A 9,705-nucleotide genomic window follows, 5' to 3' on the forward strand; every position below is an offset into this window, starting at 1 on the left:
TGCTGCTGCTGCTGCTGCTGCTGCTGCTGCTGCTGCTGCTGCTTGTCGTCAGACAGAAAGAATTATAAGCCCTGGGACAGGACAGAGAAGGTGAGAAGGTTCAAATAAGGGTTTAAAGCTTTGATGATGAGCAAGAAACACATGGCAAAAAGCTCTCCCCGGACTGTGAGAAAAGAAAAAGCCTACAACACCTGGTATTCCCAGGCGGTCTCCCATCCAGGTACTAACCAGGCCCAACCCTGCTTAGCTTCCGAGATCAGACGAGATCGGGCGCTTTCAGGGTGGTATGGCCGCAGGTGTGAAAGTTTTTTATTTTACTTCTCTTATTCTGTTGCTGCTGCTGCTGCTGCTGCTGCTGCTGCTGCTGCTGCTGCTGCTGCTGCTGCTGCTGCTGCTGCTGCTTGTCGTCAGACAAAAAGAATTATAAGCCCTGGGACAGGACAGAGAAGGTGAGAAGGTTCAAATAAGGGTTTAAAGCTTTGATGATGAGCAAGAAACACATGGCAAAAAGCTCTCCCCGGACTGTGAGAAAAAATTAAAAGCCTACAACACCTGGTATTCCCAGGCGGTCTCCCATCCAGGTACTAACCAGGCCCAACCCTGCTTAGCTTCCGAGATCAGACGAGATCGGGCGCTTTCAGGGTGGTATGGCCGCAGGTGTGAAAGTTTTTTATTTTACTTCTCTTATTCTGCTGCTGCTGCTGCTGCTGCTGCTGCTGCTGCTGCTGCTGCTGCTGCTGCTGCTGCTGCTTGTCGTCAGACAGAAAGAATTATAAGCCCTGGGACAGGACAGAGAAGGTGAGAAGGTTCAAATAAGGGTTTAAAGCTTTGATGATGAGCAAGAAACACATGGCAAAAAGCTCTCCCCGGACTGTGAGAAAAGAAAAAGCCTACAACACCTGGTATTCCCAGGCGGTCTCCCATCCAGGTACTAACCAGGCCCAACCCTGCTTAGCTTCCGAGATCAGACGAGATCGGGCGCTTTCAGGATGGTATGGCCGCAGGTGTGAAAGTTTTTTATTTTACTTCTCTTATTCTGCTGCTGCTGCTGCTGCTGCTGCTGCTGCTGCTGCTGCTGCTTGTCGTCAGACAGAAAGAATTATAAGCCCTGGGACAGGACAGAGAAGGTGAGAAGGTTCAAATAAGGGTTTAAAGCTTTGATGATGAGCAAGAAACACATGGCAAAAAGCTCTCCCCGGACTGTGAGAAAAAATTAAAAGCCTACAACACCTGGTATTCCCAGGCGGTCTCCCATCCAGGTACTAACCAGGCCCAACGCTGCTTAACTTCCGAGATCAGACGAGATCGGGCGCTTTCAGGGTGGTATGGCCGCAGGTGTGAAAGTTTTTTATTTTACTTCTCTTATTCTGTTGCTGCTGCTGCTGCTGCTGCTGCTGCTGCTGCTGCTGCTGCTGCTGCTGCTGCTTGTCGTCAGACAAAAAGAATTATAAGCCCTGGGACAGGACAGAGAAGGTGAGATGGTTCAAATAAGGGTTTAAAGCTTTGATGATGAGCAAGAAACATGGCAAAAAGCTCTCCCCGGACTGTGAGAAAAAATTAAAAGCCTACAACACCTGGTATTCCCAGGCGGTCTCCCATCCAGGTACTAACCAGGCCCAACCCTGCTTAGCTTCCGAGATCAGACGAGATCGGGCGCTTTCAGGGTGGTATGGCCGCAGGTGTGAAAGTTTTTTATTTTACTTCTCTTATTCTGTTGCTGCTGCTGCTGCTGCTGCTGCTGCTGCTGCTGCTGCTGCTGCTGCTGCTGCTGCTGCTGCTGCTGCTGCTTGTCGTCAGACAAAAAGAATTATAAGCCCTGGGACAGGACAGAGAAGGTGAGAAGGTTCAAATAAGGGTTTAAAGCTTTGATGATGAGCAAGAAACACATGGCAAAAAGCTCTCCCCGGACTGTGAGAAAAAATTAAAAGCCTACAACATTTGGTATTCCCAGGCGGTCTGCCATCCAGGTACTAACCAGGCCCAACCCTGCTTAGCTTCCGAGATCAGACGAGATCGGGCGCTTTCAGGGTGGTATGGCCGCAGGTGTGAAAGTTTTTTATTTTACTTCTCTTATTCTGTTGCTGCTGCTGCTGCTGCTGCTGCTGCTGCTGCTGCTGCTGCTGCTGCTGCTGCTGCTTGTCGTCAGACAAAAAGAATTATAAGCCCTGGGACAGGACAGAGAAGGTGAGAAGGTTCAAATAAGGGTTTAAAGCTTTGATGATGAGCAAGAAACACATGGCAAAAAGCTCTCCCCGGACTGTGAGAAAAAATTAAAAGCCTACAACACCTGGTATTCCCAGGCGGTCTCCCATCCAGGTACTAACCAGGCCCAACCCTGCTTAGCTTCCGAGATCAGACGAGATCGGGCGCTTTCAGGGTGGTATGGCCGCAGGTGTGAAAGTTTTTTATTTTACTTCTCTTATTCTGCTGCTGCTGCTGCTGCTGCTGCTGCTGCTGCTGCTGCTGCTGCTGCTGCTGCTGCTGCTTGTCGTCAGACAGAAAGAATTATAAGCCCTGGGACTGCACAGAGAAGGTGAGAAGGTTCAAATAAGGGTTTAAAGCTTTGATGATGAGCAAGAAACACATGGCAAAAAGCTCTCCCCGGACTGTGAGAAAAGAAAAAGACTACAACACCTGGTATTCCCAGGCGGTCTCCCATCCATGTACTAACCAGGCCCAACCCTGCTTAGCTTCCGAGATCAGACGAGATCGGGCGCTTTCAGGGTGGTATGGCCGCAGGTGTGAAAGTTTTTTATTTTACTTCTCTTATTCTGTTGCTGCTGCTGCTGCTGCTGCTGCTGCTGCTGCTGCTGCTGCTGCTGCTGCTGCTGCTGCTGCTGCTTGTCGTCAGACAGAAAGAATTATAAGCCCTGGGACAGGACAGAGAAGGTGAGAAGGTTCAAATAAGGGTTTAAAGCTTTGATGATGAGCAAGAAACACATGGCAAAAAGCTCTCCCCGGACTGTGAGAAAAGAAAAAGCTTACAACACCTGGTATTCCCAGGCGGTCTCCCATCCAGGTACTAACCAGGCCCAACCCTGCTTAGCTTCCGAGATCAGACAAGATCGGGCGCTTTCAGGGTGGTATGGCCGCAGGTGTGAAAGCTCTTTATTTTACTTTTCTTATTCTGTTGCTGCTGCTGCTGCTGCTGCTGCTGCTGCTGCTGCTGCTGCTGCTTGTCGTCAGACAGAAAGAATTATAAGCCCTGGGACAGGACAGAGAAGGTGAGAAGGTTCAAATAAGGGTTTAAAGCTTTGATGATGAGCAAGAAACACATGGCAAAAAGCTCTCCCCGGACTGTGAGAAAAAATTAAAAGCCTACAACACCTGGTATTCCCAGGCGGTCTGCCATCCAGGTACTAACCAGGCCCAACCCTGCTTAGCTTCCGAGATCAGACAAGATCGGGCGCTTTCAGGGTGGTATGGCCACAGGTGTGAAAGTTTTTTATTTTACTTCTCTTATTCTGCTGCTGCTGCTGCTGCTGCTGCTGCTGCTGCTGCTGCTGCTGCTGCTGCTGCTGCTGCTGCTGCTTGTCGTCAGACAAAAAGAATTATAAGCCCTGGGACAGGACAGAGAAGGTGAGAAGGTTCAAATAAGGGTTTAAAGCTTTGATGATGAGCAAGAAACACATGGCAAAAAGCTCTCCCCGGACTGTGAGAAAAAATTAAAAGCCTACAACACCTGGTATTCCCAGGCGGTCTCCCATTCAGGTACTAACCAGGCCCAACCCTGCTTAGCTTCCGAGATCAGACGAGATCGGGCGCTTTCAAGGTGGTATGGCCGCAGGTGTGAAAGTTTTTTATTTTACTTCTCTTATTCTGTTGCTGCTGCTGCTGCTGCTGCTGCTGCTGCTGCTGCTGCTGCTGCTGCTGCTTGTCGTCAGACAAAAAGAATTATAAGCCCTGGGACAGGACAGAGAAGGTGAGAAGGTTCAAATAAGGGTTTAAAGCTTTGATGATGAGCAAGAAACACATGGCAAAAAGCTCTCCCCGGACTGTGAGAAAAGAAAAAGCCTACAACACCTGGTATTCCCAGGCGGTCTCCCATCCAGGTACTAACCAGGCCCAACCCTGCTTAGCTTCCGAGATCAGGCGCTTTCAGGGTGGTATGGCCGCAGGTGTGAAAGCTCTTTATTTTACTTCTCTTATTCTGTTGCTGCTGCTGCTGCTGCTGCTGCTGCTGCTGCTGCTGCTGCTGCTGCTGCTGCTGCTGCTGCTGCTGCTGCTGCTGCTGCTGCTGCTGCTGCTGCTGCTGCTGCTGCTGCTGCTTGTCGTCAGACAGAAAGAATTATAAGCCCTGGGACAGGACAGAGAAGGTGAGAAGGTTCAAACAAGGGTTTAAAGCTTTGATGATGAGCAAGAAACACATGGCAAAAAGCTCTCCCCGGACTGTGAGAAAAAATTAAAAGCCTACAACACCTGGTATTCCCAGGCGGTCTCCCATCCAGGTACTAACCAGGCCCAACCCTGCTTAGCTTCCGAGATCAGACGAGATCGGGCGCTTTCAGGGTGGTATGGCCGTAGGTGTGAAAGTTTTTTATTTTACTTCTCTTATTCTGTTGCTGCTGCTGCTGCTGCTGCTGCTGCTGCTGCTGCTGCTGCTGCTGCTTGTCGTCAGACAAAAAGAATTATAAGCCCTGGGACAGGACAGAGAAGGTGAGATGGTTCAAATAAGGGTTTAAAGCTTTGATGATGAGCAAGAAACATGGCAAAAAGCTCTCCCCGGACTGTGAGAAAAAATTAAAAGCCTACAACACCTGGTATTCCCAGGCGGTCTCCCATCCCGGTACTAACCAGGCCCAACCCTGCTTAGCTTCCGAGATCAGACGAGATCGGGCGCTTTCAGGGTGGTATGGCCGCAGGTGTGAAAGTTTTTTATTTTACTTCTCTTATTCTGTTGCTGCTGCTGCTGCTGCTGCTGCTGCTGCTGCTGCTGCTGCTGCTGCTGCTGCTGCTGCTGCTTGTCGTCAGACAAAAAGAATTATAAGCCCTGGGACAGGACAGAGAAGGTGAGAAGGTTCAAATAAGGGTTTAAAGCTTTGATGATGAGCAAGAAACACATGGCAAAAAGCTCTCCCCGGACTGTGAGAAAAAATTAAAAGCCTACAACACCTGGTATTCCCAGGCGGTCTGCCATCCAGGTACTAACCAGGCCCAACCCTGCTTAGCTTCCGAGATCAGACGAGATCGGGCGCTTTCAGGGTGGTATGGCCGCAGGTGTGAAAGTTTTTTATTTTACTTCTCTTATTCTGTTGCTGTTGCTGCTGCTGCTGCTGCTGCTGCTGCTGCTGCTGCTGCTGCTGCTGCTGCTGCTGCTTGTCGTCAGACAAAAAGAATTATAAGCCCTGGGACAGGACAGAGAAGGTGAGAAGGTTCAAATAAGGGTTTAAAGCTTTGATGATGAGCAAGAAACACATGGCAAAAAGCTCTCCCCGGACTGTGAGAAAAAATTAAAAGCCTACAACACCTGGTATTCCCAGGCGGTCTCCCATCCAGGTACTAACCAGGCCCAACCCTGCTTAGCTTCCGAGATCAGACGAGATCGGGCGCTTTCAGGGTGGTATGGCCACAGGTGTGAAAGTTTTTTATTTTACTTCTCTTATTCTGCTGCTGCTGCTGCTGCTGCTGCTGCTGCTGCTGCTGCTGCTGCTGCTGCTGCTGCTGCTGCTGCTTGTCGTCAGACAGAAAGAATTATAAGCCCTGGGACTGCACAGAGAAGGTGAGAAGGTTCAAATAAGGGTTTAAAGCTTTGATGATGAGCAAGAAACACATGGCAAAAAGCTCTCCCCGGACTGTGAGAAAAGAAAAAGACTACAACACCTGGTATTCCCAGGCGGTCTCCCATCCAGGTACTAACCAGGCCCAACCCTGCTTAGCTTCCGAGATCAGACGAGATCGGGCGCTTTCAGGGTGGTATGGCCGCAGGTGTGAAAGTTTTTTATTTTACTTCTCTTATTCTGCTGCTGCTGCTGCTGCTGCTGCTGCTGCTGCTGCTGCTGCTGCTGCTGCTGCTGCTGCTGCTGCTGCTGCTTGTCGTCAGACAGAAAGAATTATAAGCCCTGGGACAGGACAGAGAAGGTGAGAAGGTTCAAATAAGGGTTTAAAGCTTTGATGATGAGCAAGAAACACATGGCAAAAAGCTCTCCCCGGACTGTGAGAAAAGAAAAAGCTTACAACACCTGGTATTCCCAGGCGGTCTCCCATCCAGGTACTAACCAGGCCCAACCCTGCTTAGCTTCCGAGATCAGGCGCTTTCAGGGTGGTATGGCCGCAGGTGTGAAAGCTCTTTATTTTACTTTTCTTATTCTGTTGCTGCTGCTGCTGCTGCTGCTGCTGCTGCTGCTGCTGCTGCTGCTGCTGCTGCTGCTGCTGCTGCTGCTGCTGCTGCTGCTGCTGCTGCTGCTGCTGCTGCTGCTTGTCGTCAGACAGAAAGAATTATAAGCCCTGGGACAGGACAGAGAAGGTGAGAAGGTTCAAATAAGGGTTTAAAGCTTTGATGATGAGCAAGAAACACATGGCAAAAAGCTCTCCCCGGACTGTGAGAAAAAATTAAAAGCCTACAACACCTGGTATTCCCAGGCGGTCTGCCATCCAGGTACTAACCAGGCCCAACCCTGCTTAGCTTCCGAGATCAGACAAGATCGGGCGCTTTCAGGGTGGTATGGCCACAGGTGTGAAAGTTTTTTATTTTACTTCTCTTATTCTGTTGCTGCTGCTGCTGCTGCTGCTGCTGCTGCTGCTGCTGCTGCTGCTGCTGCTGCTGCTGCTGCTGCTGCTGCTGCTTGTCGTCAGACAAAAAGAATTATAAGCCCTGGGACAGGACAGAGAAGGTGAGAAGGTTCAAATAAGGGTTTAAAGCTTTGATGATGAGCAAGAAACACATGGCAAAAAGCTCTCCCCGGACTGTGAGAAAAAATTAAAAGCCTACAACACCTGGTATTCCCAGGCGGTCTCCCATCCAGGTACTAACCAGGCCCAACCCTGCTTAGCTTCCGAGATCAGACGAGATCGGGCGCTTTCAAGGTGGTATGGCCGCAGGTGTGAAAGTTTTTTATTTTACTTCTCTTATTCTGTTGCTGCTGCTGCTGCTGCTGCTGCTGCTGCTGCTGCTGCTTGTCGTCAGACAAAAAGAATTATAAGCCCTGGGACAGGACAGAGAAGGTGAGAAGGTTCAAATAAGGGTTTAAAGCTTTGATGATGAGCAAGAAACACATGGCAAAAAGCTCTCCCCGGACTGTGAGAAAAAATTAAAAGCCTACAACACCTGGTATTCCCAGGCGGTCTCCCATCCAGGTACTAACCAGGCCCAACCCTGCTTAGCTTCCGAGATCAGGCGCTTTCAGGGTGGTATGGCCGCATGTGTGAAAGTTTTTTGTTTTACTTCTCTTATTCTGCTGCTGCTGCTGCTGCTGCTGCTGCTGCTGCTGCTGCTGCTGCTGCTGCTGCTGCTGCTGCTGCTGCTGCTGCTGCTGCTGCTGCTGCTGCTGCTGCTGCTGCTGCTTGTCGTCAGACAGAAAGAATTATAAGCCCTGGGACAGGACAGAGAAGGTGAGAAGGTTCAAATAAGGGTTTAAAGCTTTGATGATGAGCAAGAAACACATGGCAAAAAGCTCTCCCCGGACTGTGAGAAAAGAAAAAGCCTACAACACCTGGTATTCCCAGGCGGTCTCCCATCCAGGTACTAACCAGGCCCAACCCTGCTTAGCTTCCGAGATCAGACGAGATCGGGCACTTTCAGGGTGGTATGGCCGCAGGTGTGAAAGTTTTTTATTTTACTTCTCTTATTCTGTTGCTGCTGCTGCTGCTGCTGCTGCTGCTGCTGCTGCTGCTGCTGCTGCTGCTGCTGCTGCTGCTGCTGCTGCTGCTGCTTGTCGTCAGACAGAAAGAATTATAAGCCCTGGGACAGGACAGAGAAGGTGAGAAGGTTCAAATAAGGGTTTAAAGCTTTGATGATGAGCAAGAAACACATGGCAAAAAGCTCTCCCCGGACTGTGAGAAAAGAAAAAGCTTACAACACCTGGTATTCCCAGGCGGTCTCCCATCCAGGTACTAACCAGGCCCAACCCTGCTTAGCTTCCGAGATCAGGCGCTTTCAGGGTGGTATGGCCGCAGGTGTGAAAGCTCTTTATTTTACTTTTCTTATTCTGTTGCTGCTGCTGCTGCTGCTGCTGCTGCTGCTGCTGCTGCTGCTGCTGCTGCTGCTGCTGCTGCTGCTGCTGCTGCTGCTGCTGCTGCTGCTGCTGCTGCTGCTGCTGCTGCTTGTCGTCAGACAGAAAGAATTATAAGCCCTGGGACAGGACAGAGAAGGTGAGAAGGTTCAAATAAGGGTTTAAAGCTTTGATGATGAGCAAGAAACACATGGCAAAAAGCTCTCCCCGGACTGTGAGAAAAAATTAAAAGCCTACAACACCTGGTATTCCCAGGCGGTCTCCCATCCAGGTACTAACCAGGCCCAACCCTGCTTAGCTTCCGAGATCAGACGAGATCGGGCGCTTTCAGGGTGGTATGGCCGCAGGTGTGAAAGTTTTTTATTTTACTTCTCTTATTCTGTTGCTGCTGCTGCTGCTGCTGCTGCTGCTGCTGCTGCTGCTGCTGCTGCTGCTGCTGCTGCTGCTTGTCGTCAGACAGAAAGAATTATAAGCCCTGGGACAGGACAGAGAAGGTGAGAAGGTTCAAATAAGGGTTTAAAGCTTTGATGATGAGCAAGAAACACATGGCAAAAAGCTCTCCCCGGACTGTGAGAAAAGAAAAAGCTTACAACACCTGGTATTCCCAGGCGGTCTCCCATCCAGGTACTAACCAGGCCCAACCCTGCTTAGCTTCCGAGATCAGGCGCTTTCAGGGTGGTATGGCCGCAGGTGTGAAAGCTCTTTATTTTACTTTTCTTATTCTGTTGCTGCTGCTGCTGCTGCTGCTGCTGCTGCTGCTGCTGCTGCTGCTGCTGCTGCTGCTGCTGCTGCTGCTGCTGCTGCTGCTGCTGCTGCTGCTGCTGCTGCTGCTGCTGCTGCTGCTGCTGCTGCTGCTGCTGCTGCTGCTGCTGCTGCTTGTCGTCAGACAGAAAGAATTATAAGCCCTGGGACAGGACAGAGAAGGTGAGAAGGTTCAAATAAGGGTTTAAAGCTTTGATGATGAGCAAGAAACACATGGCAAAAAGCTCTCCCCGGACTGTGAGAAAAAATTAAAAGCCTACAACACCTGGTATTCCCAGGCGGTCTGCCATCCAGGTACTAACCAGGCCCAACCCTGCTTAGCTTCCGAGATCAGACAAGATCGGGCGCTTTCAGGGTGGTATGGCCACAGGTGTGAAAGTTTTTTATTTTACTTCTCTTATTCTGTTGCTGCTGCTGCTGCTGCTGCTGCTGCTGCTGCTGCTGCTGCTGCTGCTGCTGCTGCTGCTGCTGCTGCTGCTGCTGCTGCTTGTCGTCAGACAAAAAGAATTATAAGCCCTGGGACAGGACAGAGAAGGTGAGAAGGTTCAAATAAGGGTTTAAAGCTTTGATGATGAGCAAGAAACACATGGCAAAAAGCTCTCCCCGGACTGTGAGAAAAAATTAAAAGCCTACAACACCTGGTATTCCCAGGCGGTCTCCCATCCAGGTACTAACCAGGCCCAACCCTGCTTAGCTTCCGAGATCAGACGAGATCGGGCGCTTTCAAGGTGGTATGGCCGCAGGTGTGAAAGTTTTTTATTTTACTTCTCTTATT

At 50.1% G+C, this 9,705-nt stretch overlaps 22 non-coding genes and 5 pseudogenes across 22 annotated transcripts; all 27 read right to left on the reverse strand.

Annotated features, from left to right (window-relative positions):
• Positions 1-179: 179 nt before the first annotated feature.
• On the reverse strand, positions 180-298 carry LOC128481247 (5S ribosomal RNA). The gene has a single exon (XR_008350999.1). It is a non-coding gene; the product is annotated as a 5S ribosomal RNA (ribosomal RNA).
• A 242-nt stretch (positions 299-540) lies between these two features.
• On the reverse strand, positions 541-659 carry LOC128475448 (5S ribosomal RNA). Its single transcript, XR_008346508.1, has one exon. It is a non-coding gene; the product is annotated as a 5S ribosomal RNA (ribosomal RNA).
• A 228-nt stretch (positions 660-887) lies between these two features.
• On the reverse strand, positions 888-1,006 carry LOC128477119 (5S ribosomal RNA). Its single transcript, XR_008348104.1, has one exon. It is a non-coding gene; the product is annotated as a 5S ribosomal RNA (ribosomal RNA).
• Positions 1,007-1,218: 212 nt separating this feature from the next.
• Positions 1,219-1,337, reverse strand: LOC128477749 (5S ribosomal RNA). Its single transcript, XR_008348706.1, has one exon. It is a non-coding gene; the product is annotated as a 5S ribosomal RNA (ribosomal RNA).
• Positions 1,338-1,562: 225 nt separating this feature from the next.
• On the reverse strand, positions 1,563-1,681 carry LOC128475460 (5S ribosomal RNA). Its single transcript, XR_008346519.1, has one exon. It is a non-coding gene; the product is annotated as a 5S ribosomal RNA (ribosomal RNA).
• Positions 1,682-1,926: 245 nt separating this feature from the next.
• LOC128479481 (5S ribosomal RNA) lies at positions 1,927-2,045 on the reverse strand. Its single transcript, XR_008350353.1, has one exon. It is a non-coding gene; the product is annotated as a 5S ribosomal RNA (ribosomal RNA).
• A 230-nt stretch (positions 2,046-2,275) lies between these two features.
• On the reverse strand, positions 2,276-2,394 carry LOC128475471 (5S ribosomal RNA). The gene has a single exon (XR_008346530.1). It is a non-coding gene; the product is annotated as a 5S ribosomal RNA (ribosomal RNA).
• Positions 2,395-2,622: 228 nt separating this feature from the next.
• On the reverse strand, positions 2,623-2,741 carry LOC128478393 (5S ribosomal RNA). Its single transcript, XR_008349313.1, has one exon. It is a non-coding gene; the product is annotated as a 5S ribosomal RNA (ribosomal RNA).
• Positions 2,742-2,978: 237 nt separating this feature from the next.
• Positions 2,979-3,097, reverse strand: LOC128478896 (5S ribosomal RNA). Its single transcript, XR_008349794.1, has one exon. It is a non-coding gene; the product is annotated as a 5S ribosomal RNA (ribosomal RNA).
• A 218-nt stretch (positions 3,098-3,315) lies between these two features.
• LOC128479172 (5S ribosomal RNA) lies at positions 3,316-3,434 on the reverse strand. Its single transcript, XR_008350058.1, has one exon. It is a non-coding gene; the product is annotated as a 5S ribosomal RNA (ribosomal RNA).
• A 236-nt stretch (positions 3,435-3,670) lies between these two features.
• On the reverse strand, positions 3,671-3,789 carry LOC128477539 (5S ribosomal RNA). The gene has a single exon (XR_008348506.1). It is a non-coding gene; the product is annotated as a 5S ribosomal RNA (ribosomal RNA).
• Positions 3,790-4,011: 222 nt separating this feature from the next.
• LOC128479874 (uncharacterized) lies at positions 4,012-4,120 on the reverse strand (annotated as a pseudogene).
• Positions 4,121-4,407: 287 nt separating this feature from the next.
• LOC128480645 (5S ribosomal RNA) lies at positions 4,408-4,526 on the reverse strand. Its single transcript, XR_008350527.1, has one exon. It is a non-coding gene; the product is annotated as a 5S ribosomal RNA (ribosomal RNA).
• A 219-nt stretch (positions 4,527-4,745) lies between these two features.
• LOC128477076 (5S ribosomal RNA) lies at positions 4,746-4,864 on the reverse strand. Its single transcript, XR_008348064.1, has one exon. It is a non-coding gene; the product is annotated as a 5S ribosomal RNA (ribosomal RNA).
• A 236-nt stretch (positions 4,865-5,100) lies between these two features.
• On the reverse strand, positions 5,101-5,219 carry LOC128477815 (5S ribosomal RNA). Its single transcript, XR_008348769.1, has one exon. It is a non-coding gene; the product is annotated as a 5S ribosomal RNA (ribosomal RNA).
• Positions 5,220-5,455: 236 nt separating this feature from the next.
• On the reverse strand, positions 5,456-5,574 carry LOC128476914 (5S ribosomal RNA). The gene has a single exon (XR_008347906.1). It is a non-coding gene; the product is annotated as a 5S ribosomal RNA (ribosomal RNA).
• Positions 5,575-5,808: 234 nt separating this feature from the next.
• LOC128477159 (5S ribosomal RNA) lies at positions 5,809-5,927 on the reverse strand. Its single transcript, XR_008348141.1, has one exon. It is a non-coding gene; the product is annotated as a 5S ribosomal RNA (ribosomal RNA).
• A 240-nt stretch (positions 5,928-6,167) lies between these two features.
• On the reverse strand, positions 6,168-6,276 carry LOC128480396 (uncharacterized; annotated as a pseudogene).
• A 278-nt stretch (positions 6,277-6,554) lies between these two features.
• LOC128479173 (5S ribosomal RNA) lies at positions 6,555-6,673 on the reverse strand. The gene has a single exon (XR_008350059.1). It is a non-coding gene; the product is annotated as a 5S ribosomal RNA (ribosomal RNA).
• Positions 6,674-6,921: 248 nt separating this feature from the next.
• Positions 6,922-7,040, reverse strand: LOC128476978 (5S ribosomal RNA). The gene has a single exon (XR_008347968.1). It is a non-coding gene; the product is annotated as a 5S ribosomal RNA (ribosomal RNA).
• A 212-nt stretch (positions 7,041-7,252) lies between these two features.
• LOC128480389 (uncharacterized) lies at positions 7,253-7,361 on the reverse strand (annotated as a pseudogene).
• A 276-nt stretch (positions 7,362-7,637) lies between these two features.
• LOC128477092 (5S ribosomal RNA) lies at positions 7,638-7,756 on the reverse strand. Its single transcript, XR_008348079.1, has one exon. It is a non-coding gene; the product is annotated as a 5S ribosomal RNA (ribosomal RNA).
• Positions 7,757-8,005: 249 nt separating this feature from the next.
• Positions 8,006-8,114, reverse strand: LOC128480397 (uncharacterized; annotated as a pseudogene).
• Positions 8,115-8,398: 284 nt separating this feature from the next.
• Positions 8,399-8,517, reverse strand: LOC128475482 (5S ribosomal RNA). Its single transcript, XR_008346541.1, has one exon. It is a non-coding gene; the product is annotated as a 5S ribosomal RNA (ribosomal RNA).
• Positions 8,518-8,751: 234 nt separating this feature from the next.
• On the reverse strand, positions 8,752-8,860 carry LOC128480398 (uncharacterized; annotated as a pseudogene).
• A 323-nt stretch (positions 8,861-9,183) lies between these two features.
• On the reverse strand, positions 9,184-9,302 carry LOC128479174 (5S ribosomal RNA). The gene has a single exon (XR_008350060.1). It is a non-coding gene; the product is annotated as a 5S ribosomal RNA (ribosomal RNA).
• Positions 9,303-9,556: 254 nt separating this feature from the next.
• Positions 9,557-9,675, reverse strand: LOC128476979 (5S ribosomal RNA). Its single transcript, XR_008347969.1, has one exon. It is a non-coding gene; the product is annotated as a 5S ribosomal RNA (ribosomal RNA).
• Between the last annotated feature and the right edge of the window lie 30 nt (positions 9,676-9,705).

The sequence above is a fragment of the Spea bombifrons genome, chromosome 2, assembly GCF_027358695.1.
Source record: "Spea bombifrons isolate aSpeBom1 chromosome 2, aSpeBom1.2.pri, whole genome shotgun sequence".
In the NCBI taxonomy this organism is placed as follows: domain Eukaryota; kingdom Metazoa; phylum Chordata; class Amphibia; order Anura; family Pelobatidae; genus Spea; species Spea bombifrons.